Source organism: Sycon ciliatum, chromosome 3, assembly GCF_964019385.1.
Source record: "Sycon ciliatum chromosome 3, ocSycCili1.1, whole genome shotgun sequence".
NCBI lineage: Eukaryota > Metazoa > Porifera > Calcarea > Leucosolenida > Sycettidae > Sycon > Sycon ciliatum.
Genome location: NC_088645.1, coordinates 20,008,151 through 20,020,259, shown reverse-complemented (window position 1 = coordinate 20,020,259; position 12,109 = coordinate 20,008,151). Strand labels below are relative to the sequence as shown.

Here is a 12,109-nt window from a genome sequence, read left to right as displayed (position 1 = left end):
TCGGTGTGTGTGTGTGTTTGTGGGTGCATGTTTATTATCATCAAGTTATCTGGATTCAATGATGGGATTATGGGAATTTCAAGTAGCGAACGGGTATCAAGTGAGAGTATATTTCATTCAATGCAGCAGTTTTATACATTTACATCACCTGGCGTGATCCAATGGTACGTGTCAGTTCTCGCTGGTATCAATTTCCACCATACTCAAGTGGTAGTTTCATTTGTTTCTGTGACAAAGTTTAAATCAAGCCTGTTTTCTCGCTCCACGTACACAAATAAACCGACATGGACCCAGACAACAGAGGCAGGAGCACACAGATTGAGGGTAGTAGGCCGCTGCCAGATGTGACTGAGAAATATAACGTCTTCACCGGCTCTCGCAAGCTTGTGTTCCGCAAAGCTGCTTGGATCTATACTTTGTCCTCTTGCCAAATGCCATGAAGCATCACTTTCCCACTGTTCATCCAAGTGTTTGGTGTCTCTTACTGGCGAATCCTGCAGCAAGTACGATTGGGTGAATGCGCTAACACCATACTAGTAGCTCATTCGCAATGCATTGTGGTTTCACAAGCTTGCTCCGCATCTGAACTTGTTTCGATGATCTCGATGTAGGCTGCATTGGCAGAGTATACACCTATTCTGTTGTCACTAGCACGGCTCCCAGGTTGAGGTACTACAGGGCTGCACGAACCACTATCCGCACGCGCAAGGCAGAATGCCGCGGAAGCATGCGAACCACTAGCATAACATGGGTTTTCTGTATTCACAGGAGTGTCACACTGACAATGCGGTATGCCATAGCTGGGATTGGCCCGCAGTGTAATATCGTTAAAGTTGTGGACATGTTCATACGAACAGGTGCCGCTGGTTCTGTTTGAAACGCCCGCTGATGGCTCGTTTCCGTGCACGTCCTCATACACTTTTGAATCCGTCAGGTCTTCATACAATGTCCTTGTCGATGAACTCTCATTTCCATCCTTCCTCTTTCTTGACTTCCCAGGCTTCCCACCAGAGCGGACGGAATCCTTCAGCCCTAGAGCTGCTCGTGGCGTGCTTGAGTTTGGCCCCAAAAAAGGCAGCTCTCTAGGCCTATGCACTTCGTCCACCACCGCATCCTCGGCGATAGGACCAAGTAGTAGGTTTTCCTCATAATCAGCACCTGAATTGGAGAGGACCACATTAGATTGAAGAGGGCGCCTGCCGTTGCCTTCAGTGGCGGTATTCAGGGAGCAATACGTATCTTGGTTATCCAAATTCTCAGTAACGGTGTTTTGCCCTCTGCCATGAACTTCGCCTTCTGTGACATTGTCCAAAGAGCTATACATTTCTTGGCAATCCACATTCTGCCAAACAGCCATTCTTTCTTGATCAGAACACTTTGATGCAGGCTTCCCTTCTGGTTGGAGTAGACCGTTGAATCTCTTGTGTAGCCCGTGGTGTGCTATATAGAATGCGTGTATATCGTTTTGTGCAACCTGTATAACGACTAGCAAGCTAATATTTCCCAGGATGCTAACCGCCATAGCTGCAATGGCCGATAGTGCTATTAGCTTCCATGTATCAAGTTCTGTAACACAACACACAAGGGACAAACCTGTTCATCTTTGCACAGTAGAAGACTTGGCCTTAAAACATTTACGTGACTGCAAAAGCTTTTTTCTCGCCGTAAGCAATAAAATGACATTATTCTGTAACTGCACAATTCTCTACCCACCAAAAGAGAATTCCCTTACGATCGTGGTACAAGACATTCTATTTCAAATGCAAGTCACATTCAAGCAACGATCAGCCATTCTATTCTTGGCAGTATAGACGGAATGTATTGTCAGTGCTCAACACGTCAGGTCCCAGGCCTAATTCTGTTTGTTTTGCAGTTGTTCTTGTACAATCCCCCTCCCCCTCTTTTTCGGTGCCTAGTTTCAACGCTGACGCCGAGACCTTTGGTTGGTTGAGTCGCTCCCAGCACATCGGTACGTCGTCCCTACATCCCCTATGTTGCGTCCTTTTCCTCGTTTCTTTTTGTTCTCCACCTGTTTTCAAGTAGGGCTTTGCTAATAGTAAAAAAATGCCCTATGGCTACTTTCTCCATCACTAACAATCGATGATGCCCAACTGTCCCTGCCCCCACATTGTGATTATAATGTGAATCATCCTACCGTATGCTTAGGTTAGGCTCTCAGCTCTCTATTTCTTTAGAACGAGGTCTGTCTCGTTGTCCAGGAAACGACCAATCAGCGACATTCCCGCCATGGGCCTTATCAGAGTTTAAAGCGTCGTTGCACACCAAGTTCTTGGCTGTCGTGGACAAGCATGCACCCGTCTGCTATGTATCCTCCAATCGCAAATCCCATCCACCCTGGTTCGACAGAGAGCTCCACAAGCTCAACCAACGTAAAACCAGCTCAACCAACGTAAAACCAGCTCAACCAACGTAAAACCAGCTCAACCAACGTAAAACCAGCTCAACCAACGTAAAACCAGCTCAACCAACGTAAAACCAGCTCAACCAACGTAAAACCAGCTCAACCAACGTAAAACCAGCTCAACCAACGTAAAACCAGCTCAACCAACGTAAAACCAGCTACACCGACGGTGGCTACATGATACGGGAAACCACAATCTTCACGTACAGTTCAAGCAAGCATGCTCCAGTGCCAGAAATGCCTATCGCCGAAAGTGCAACGATTTCTTCGGAGCGCAATGTGCCGCATCCAGTCAGAACCCGCGTAAGCTCTGGAACGTCATAAACTCCGTTACGAACAAGAAGAGAGTACGTGTGGAGCCTACTTGCCCCATTGAAGAAGTTTCGTCAGTCTTCCAAGCAGTAGTAACAGACAATGTCCGTCCTCACAGCATCCCGCTACCGCAAGGTCCACAGCCTCAGACTGCAATGTCAGAATTGCCGCAAGTGTCTTTTGGCGAAGTAGAACGGCTTCTCCGACAAATCAATACTGCCAAAGCAACAGGAAGCGACGGGATACCTTGTCACCTTCTGAAGTGCTGTGCCGATATCCTAGCTGCGTCCGTGGCCACGTTGTTTAATGCCTCGCTTGTTAATAATGGCACTGCCCCCACAGCCTTCAAACTCGCACACGTTATCCCGCTGTTCAAAGCTGGGGACCCGTCTATTCCCACTAACTTCCGTCCAGTGTCCATACTTCCCATATTTTCAAAACTCTTGGAGAAAGTCGTACAAAAGACGCTAGCCCAGTTTCTGGATATATCTGACACCCTCCCCACGACTCAGTTTGCATTCCGCGCAGGCCACTCAACGGAGGATGCCCTGGTGCTTATGCTAAATGGTATTCTTATTGCACGAGACAAGCGTTTTTGTACTGGCATATGCCTTCTAGATATATCAAAAGCATTCGACAAGGTTCGTCATGAACGGCTACTCCAGGACCTATTCGATATCGGCATAACAGGGACAGCCCTCAAGTGGTTTTCCGCCTATCTGTCGGGCCGTACTCAGCGTATCTGTATTGGATGGGATCAGAGTGCCATTTCTGCACTATCCTGTGGCGTGCCACAAGGTTCTGTTCTAGGACCGATCCTTTTCAGTATCTACACCCGCGAAGTTCCAACCATACCTAACCAGTCTTCATCGGTTCAATTTGCCCATGACATCGCGCTGATCAGCAGCAGCACATCCCTGGACACGGTATCTGCTACGATATTGGCCTCGGTTTCTGCACTTGCTGACTGGTTGCAGACCCGTGGTCTCATTTTGAATGCAGCCAAGAGCCAAGTGATCCATGTATACCCAAACAGGCAGCCTCAGCAGCCCCAGCACACGATCAATGTAAACTGTCATGAAACGCCGATTCCTGTCGTTACTGCGGCCAGGTATCTTGGAGTACTCCTGGACTCGGATCTGTCATGGACGCCCCCATGTTGATCGCTGCACCGCTCGACTGGCCCAGAGGATCGGAGCACTATTGAGGTTGCGTCGCTGCTTGACTCATCAGAGCCGAGTTCTCCACTTTAAAGCGATCATCATGTCTGACCTGATGTACGGATTCAATGCGTTTTCCCCACTTCTTACTGCCAACCAATTGGAACGCCTACAAGTCATGCAGAATCGGGCCGCAAGGGCGGTTTTCGGACTCTCGCATCGCACCTCCGCGCGTACTCTCCTGCTGAAATTGGACACCTACAGAGTATCCGAGATATTCAGGCAGAAGTTAATCGTTCTTGTCTGAAGGTCTCGGAATGGGCACGCAAGTTCTGACCTGCAAGCCCTCCTAGTTCCTTCGTCAGCTGGCCCATCTAGGTTGCACTCCACCATGGGTCTGTGCCAACCGCCAGTTTGCACCAGGTTCGGCAAGGGTTGCCTCGCGTTCCGGGGCGCCCAGCTGTGGAACACCTTACCCAGTGATATACGTGCCATCTCCACGCTCCGCCAGTTCCGCGCCAGCATGATCCCGCACACCCTTAGTACCTAGAGTACCAAACGTCCTGTGTGATGATCAGCTGGCTTAGTTTTTCTCCACCTCTATCCTTATTACATCCCTCCCAATTTCATTTATTATTGCTTTCTATCTGCATTCGCCAACTTTTCATTGGGCAGATCTGCCCGTTTGGTTTGCGAATTAAAATAAACACAACAACAAAGCCCGCTCAATCGTTATTTTACTACTCTCGATGACGCGTCGAGGACCTTGGATTAGTTTAAAGCCCGCTGAATATACTCTAAACTGGTGCGTTCAACTCCCTGTATGCATTATAGTACGGTCCAGATAATGAACTCTGCATAAAATGTACGGTGTATTACTAAAAGCTACGGATTTCAGAAGTGTGTGCGGTTTTTGCCTCCCGTATTCTTTCATCTGTACGAATTTCCTTTGTCAACAGCTTGCGGAAACCTATAAAAACCGAAGATCAAAGTCATTAGAGGTGTTGGGTTCATGCATTATTCATTTGGCATGGGTAGCTACTTGCGCGTCCATGTTTGCCAAAGCTACCCAGGCCCTTTATATTGCGTTGCCTCTCTTAAAATCTCTCTCTCTCTCAACTCTCTTCACTGAATAATCGCTCTCTTGAGTCGAGCTCTCAATAGCCACCATGTAGTCGTTTCGTTCGTCTTGGTCTCTTGTCGCGTTTCTAATAAATGTCGTTATCAACCTACTTGTTCCCGTTGGTAGTCTCTTGTTGGATCTAACAGACGTATGGACAAGGGGCTCTCAAAGCCCCTAAATAGCTCCACAAGCTATGAATAAGAATGAAGCTCGCAAGAAGAGCCCAGCATTTCATTTGCTTCCATTCTACTTTTAGTAAGTGGTGCTGAGTTACCATAACTTACCAGAAGAAAATATTCTTTCATACCACACCAAGTCTCTCTGCAAGTCAAGTCTCTCTGCACACAAACCGCAAAACCATCCAATATAATGGTACACAAGCATAATGGAAGTGAGATAATGCATGTAACCTCGTTCTAAAATAGTAAGTGCATGGCAGGGGGGGTCGTATGGCTTGTTTGTGCCCTTAAGGGTAGCCCTCGGGCCTACGGCCCTCAGGATAACCTGTCGGGCACTAACAAGCCATAAGGCCCTCCCTGCCATGCACTAACCTATAACTAGTTACTGCAGTACGTTATTAGCTCACCTTCGATCGTACATGATGATGAAGATACCACTGCCTTACTATTTGCGTCTGCAAAGCCTGCAAACATTCAATCAGAGGATGTTTTTCAGTCACAATGCGATGCCCGTATCTCCTTTCAAATATAAATTGCTTGAAGAATATATAAAAAAATTATATTTTCACATACTACTCGGAAATATTATCCTGATTGGGCCGTTGGATGGCTCGACATGGGCCAACTTGTATAAACAACATGATTGAAGTGCATTTCCAAATGCCAAAAACATATTTCGAGACGTGTATCGTCGTTTGAGCAACATACTGTAGTGGGTTTTACGCTAGATAGCAGGTTTATGAAACAATGCGAAGTGCAATGATCAAATGTACGAGGCGTACTCTAGGCGGTGAAGAGTGATCCATTATTACACTGGACTGAAATTGACCCATGCTTACCTCCGAGCGTGAACACAGTGATCATTAAAATCGTGACCTGGTACACAGTGGACCCAGGCATCTTCAGCTTTCTTTATGAGAGAAACGTGGTTCAGTTTCGCGTTTGAATTATCTTGAACTGTCCAAACAGATTGGAGACACCAAGTTCAAGCTTCAATAAGTGAATTTCTCCTCTCTATCGGAAGCTTCACTAAGAATATTCTAACAGATGCAGACGAAGGTACCTCTCTTCACTGGCTTACTTGTGAAGATGTACAATACTAACATCATGAGCTGAGTATTTTTACCTTCTCCCGGCCCTGGATGCCTATTCTTGCAGGCTCTGAGAAATAGCGCTAAAAGTCATATGGCGTCAAATGATGGCATGATACGAATCGTATCACGCGATAGCGGAAAGGTGTTCACGTAGGACAGGTGCTAGCTGTTACGATGTAAAATTGGTCATGAGACATTCCTGAAAGTGAAAATTGTACAAGCGATGTTTGGAAGTCAAGCGGGAATGTCCGGATGTCCGGAAGTCAAGTAGGCCACCAAGCCCATTCATCGCTCAGTGCGAATCTGCCCATAAAAGGTGGGATAGGTACAACGTGAGTGCTGCTAGTATACTCTATAAAGATAATCACTTCAGATGTAGGTGGTCTAAGTCAGTGATGGGTAGTGAAAGGCACAGCTTGAGAGATCTTTGCAGTGCAGTATCGGACTAGCCAAAGCATGACTTTAGGATATTAAAATAGAGAATGTAAATGCTATCTTTAACAGTCAAGGCAGCAGTCTAGATAATATTAAAATGCGTCCTTGTGGCATTAAGGAATCGATCCGAAAAGCTGGGTACAGCTGAAACAGCATCAACATACTAGGGTCAAGAGCAGAACTTTACAGGAATTTATAAATATTAGCACGAAATATTATCTGGCGTACACAATGTGTTTGTCGCATTGGGAATGGAGTGCCTCAGCACGTTTGTAATCCCGCCCATGGTTTGGCCTGGAGAGCGCTCTATAAGTTCAGGCACTTCAGGAACAATCTTCCTCAGCCTACCGACACTGAACGGATAACGCTTTAATCCCCCGAACACAGGGTGTAATGAGCAGTTGGTTATGCATTCTCGAGGGCTTGGAAAGGAACATGTTCGATATACCTGTCATGTGCTAAGTATGGCAGTCATGAGTCACTCATGTGTAAAGTCAAGGCGATTGATAATCGCCAGCTGCGGTTTGGGGCCTACCCAATTTCCCCAAAGAAACAATAATTTCACCAAACCTTAGATTGGGCTAGCTAGTTTTCCTTTAAAGAGGGCACATTGTCAGCCGACATGTAAGGGACATGTAAGGGACATGTAAGGGAAGTGTAAGGGACATGTAAGGGACATGTAAGGGACATGTAAGGGACATGTAAGGGACATGTAAGGGACATGTGGTATGGACATGTGGTTCTTTTGATGCGGCGCTTGCACGTTGATACATCACATTGTTCTCGTAACCTGTCGCGACCATGCATGGAATGCAAACTGGGCATTGTCAAACACAGCTCATACTATCACACACGTATCTGTGCAGGTGGCGTTCTCTGACCAGAACCCACGCGTTGCCAATGTGAATTTCTTTCTCAAAATGGCATCAACAACAAGCGTAAAATGATGTTTTCTTGCATACACATTTGAAGCCGGGGGGGGGGGGTAGGAAGGGAATAGATATATCAGCAGCGATCGTTCATCTTCTCAGCCACCTGTGTCAGCACGAGTAAAACAGGATCAACCCAAATATGAAAATTTTTTGTCGTGTTCCGGTGACTCACAAAGGGTTAAATTGAAGCACCCACCAGTGCAAGAACACTAAATTCCATGAACAGAAAGGAAAGAGTATTGCATGTATACAATCAGGGGAGCGAACTGAAAGAGGAATCCAAAGGCGTAGCATTTTTACAATACCGTGCATCCGTAAATTTAAAAAAAAATTTATGCAGGCTAAAAATATAATCCCATGACCGAAACATGTTATATATAACCAAGAGTAGATAAACAAGAGTGTGCAACTCCGGATCTCTCCTGCACAATCTGCAGATACCCCACCCACGGCGGAATTTTTTGTTGACGTCACCTTTTTCAGAGAAACGCGCAGTTTGCCACAGAGCAGTGTGAGAGCACGTGCTGGGCACCGACCAGTCACCTTGTAGTGTAAAGCCCGGCCAAGGGCACGAGGGAAAACATTCCGAAAGACTCACAGCGCGTGCGTCGTCGAAAAGATTACGTCAACAAAAAGTTCCGCCGTGGGCCTACCCATCCGCGAGTTGCACACTCTTGTTTATCTACTCTTGATATAACCCTTAGAGAGAAGAAAAACGCATCTGAACTCTGACAGCTAAAGCCTACATTTATAAGTAGAAACCAAAATCACACGCAGCATGCCTGAATAGCAGGGTGTGGAAGAAATCCAGATTTGCAGTGCATCAATTCAAAGATGGACCACACGGAAGACCAGGGGAATGAACTGAAAACATGAATGGTGAAAAGGATACTTCAAGTATTTGAATTCTGAAGCTGCAGGATGCCTCTATCATATCAAATTAGTGGAAAAGGGTGATAAAATTCGTCGTCCCAAGGAAGACCAGAGACATAAGACGGCAACTGCCGTTGCGTTCAAAAGAAACGTTTCACAAAAAAATCTTTCCTTGCAAGGGCACATTTTTGGTCATTACGCTTGAACGGCTGGTCAGATCGAGACAACAGTTTCAGAGATTTTGAAGCTATTCATGCTCTTTCAGTTATTTGCTGTTACCACCATTGACATTTAATTCCCGTAGCTATGCAGAAGACGTTACTTCAGTAACGTCTGGCGCTAGCCAGGGTCCACACAGCTTTAATTTGGTGTTTGTTTGTTTGTTTGTTTGTTTGTTTGTTTGTTTGTTTGTTTGTTTGTTTGTTTGTTTGTGTCACGCCTGGCGCTATCCCGTATCTGTCGCGTACCGTATCGCACAGCTGGCCATTTGCTGGCTCCCGTATCTGTCCCGTACCATACCGTACCATCAAACACAGCTGGCTACAAACAGCTGGCCACAATATTATGTACATGTACATGTATACGACTCCCTGTGTGTTGCAACTGTGCTTGAAGGGGACGGTTGCACTTTTCGTAGCTCCCTGGCGTATTTCTGAATTTGCTGGGGCGAGGGTTCCGCGACGCGGTCGCCAAGGCAGTGTCTTTTCAGTCACGACCGTTGTCGTCCTCGTCTCTCCATTCGCGGTGGTGTAGCTGACCCCCGAATGGTTTCAAACTGCGAAGCTCGGAGGAGTACAGTGGTGGCAGAGGCATGAGCTGTGAGTGGAGACGGTTGCTGGAGATGGATGGTGATGCAGGGAGAAGAGTTACGCTGCCTGACGCAGCGTGGGAAATTGTTTGAACCTGCAATGGAGGAGGAAATGAAATTAGAATGGATGTTAGTTGCCGAATAGGTGATAGGATGCGTCAGTAAAAACATAATTTGGAAGAGACATCCCGTCGTCTCCAAAATAGGCGTGAACGGGCGAGTCAGCGCCGGTCACAGGAAACGTCGGCTGAGACTGGATCCCGTCGACTCCAGAACGCGCGCGCTCGGCAGAGTCAGCGCCGTTCCAGGAAACATTTCCATCAGTTCCCACAACATGCACGATGAGCTAAGTAACAAAGCATAGCGTAGGGCCCTGAGCTTCCAAGCTCTCTCGTTTGGCGAGTTCTATTTAATTGGCTTGTTCCTGTACATGCAGGTATGTATGTGCGTGCGTGTGTGCGTGTGTGTGTGCGTGCGTGTGTGTGTGTGTGACTGTGTGTGTGTGTGTGTGTGTGTGTGTGTGCGTGTGTGTGTGTGTGTGTGTGTGTGTGGTCTTCGTGGGTGCGTATTTCATGTTATCCAGTCATCGGCGAGTCTCTTTATTTATAATTATGAGAATGTCAAATAAGGTATGATTATCAAGGGTGAGGATGTTTGAGGCAATACATTAGTTTTATACATCACGTGGTTTGAGCTAAGGGTACGTGTAAGTTCGCCGTGGTCTTTATATCCATCATGCTCATACTCATCTTGATAGCGCTCGTAGTTGGGAAGGTCAAGCATCAGCTCATTTTAACTGGGGCCTACCACAGTCTTTGCACTGGGTCCAATAAGGTCGATGTAGATACATTGAGTTTCTGTGACACAGTTTAAAGCAATCCGGTTGTATTCACTGGTGCTCGCAAGCTTGGGTACCGCAGAGCTGCTTGGATCCATGGATGGCCCTTTTGCAGACCACCCAGAGAAGCATCACTTTTCTGCTGTCCACCCATGTTTTCCGGGTCTCTTACTCGAGAATCATGGTGCAAATTCAATTGGCCGTACGGGCTGACGCCGTAACTGGAATTGCCATCCGTTGCCCGTTCATCAGATTCTACCGCATCTGTACTTATTGGGATGATTTCGATGTAGTCTTCGTTGGCTGAGCTCCCTGGATCCGTATCTGCAACCTCATTGCATAATATGGCAGGGGCATTCTCTTCCCGTGAAGCACTAGCGTAGAGGAGTTCATCTGAATTCTCAGCCGTCTCAGATTGCGTGTATTGGCATATGCCATAACTTGGATTGTGCCGAAGTGTAATCTCGTTACCGTTGTGAATATCATGGTCATGCAGACCGGTGCCACTCGTCCTGTTTGATACGACTGGCTCGTTTCCGTACACGTCCTCATACACCTTTGAATCCGTCAGGTCTTCGTACAATGTGCTACTCGATGCTCTCTCGCTTCCAACCTGCCGCTTTCCTGACTTCGTGCGCTTCCCATCGCGGCAGACTGCATCCCTCAGCCCTGGAGCTGGTCCTGGCATGGTTGAATTTGTCCCCAAAGTTGACAGATCGCTAGGAGCAGGCACACCGTCCCCCACCGCATCATAGCTTGGCTCGTTCATGGGACAAAGTAGCGAACCTTCCTCATAATCCACACCTGAATTGGCCATGACCACATTAGACTGAGGAGGGCGTTTACAGTTGCCTTCAGTGGCGGTATCCAGGGAGCAATACAAATCTTGGCCATCCAAATTCTCAGTAACGGTGCTTTGCCCTTTGTCGTGAAGTTCGCCTTCGGTGGCATTGTCCAAAGAGCTATACATTTCTTCGCAATCTACATTTTTATCGACAGCCATTCTTTCTTGGGCGGAACACTTTGATGCAAAATTCTTTTCTGGTTGGAGTAGACGGTTGAATCTCTTGTATAGTCCGTGGCATGTTATGTAGAATGCGTGTACATCGTTATGTGCAACCTGTACAATGACTAGCAAGGTAATATTTCCCAGGATGCTAACCGTCATAGCTGCAATGGCCGAGAATGCTATTATCTTCCATGTATCAAGTTCTGTAACACAACACAGAAGGGAAAGATTATGTTCATCGTTCCAGAGTAGAAGACTTGGTCCTACGAAATTCCGGTGACGACAAGAGCATTTGTTTCACGTTATTCAATAAAAGAACATAACGTTCTACACCACTGCAGCTGTACTTATGGTTGATAAAAATGGTGGTGAAGACACACCTGGCAATATGGCGGTTAACATCGACTAGGCGCCAAGCATCGACTAGGCGCCAACTGATGGTGGTGGTGGTGAGAAGGAGAGCTCTCTGCTAGAACTTTGCAGCTAAGAGAGCATGTGTGAGCAAGCGTGTGTTTACCGACATATTGCCAGTTGTGTCTTTACCACCATATTAATTATCAACCATCTGTTGGACATAATCTGACAATTTGCGTAAAAGCCAAATTTACAGACCGACGCCAGATGGGCCAAAGGATGCATGCCGTGAATATGACTACATCTCTGTTAAGGCATTCGCACTTTGAACAGTTACACTTAGATTCGGACAGCAATTCTGTTCCTAACTATCCCTACGTTGAGATCTCAACAGAGCTTAGAAGGCAATCGGGGAAGATGGCGACAAAAGAGGGGCATTTTTGCAGTGGCACTTGCACCACCTGACACCAGTAAACGCCTCCATACCCATTCTGGTATTGAAATAAAATACTGCGTGTAGATCTGAACTCGGATGTTGAGTCAATGAAATCATGGATAAATAGAGAAAGG

At 46.7% G+C, this 12,109-nt stretch overlaps 1 long non-coding RNA gene across 1 annotated transcript; it reads right to left on the bottom strand.

The window, feature by feature from the left end:
• Nucleotides 1–1,252: 1,252 nt before the first annotated feature.
• Nucleotides 1,253–6,248, bottom strand: LOC135811695 (uncharacterized). Its single transcript, XR_010552684.1, has 3 exons — nucleotides 6,036–6,248; nucleotides 5,604–5,660; nucleotides 1,253–1,566 (listed from the first exon to the last, which is right to left on the bottom strand). It is a non-coding gene; the product is annotated as an uncharacterized LOC135811695 (long non-coding RNA).
• Between the last annotated feature and the right edge of the window lie 5,861 nt (nucleotides 6,249–12,109).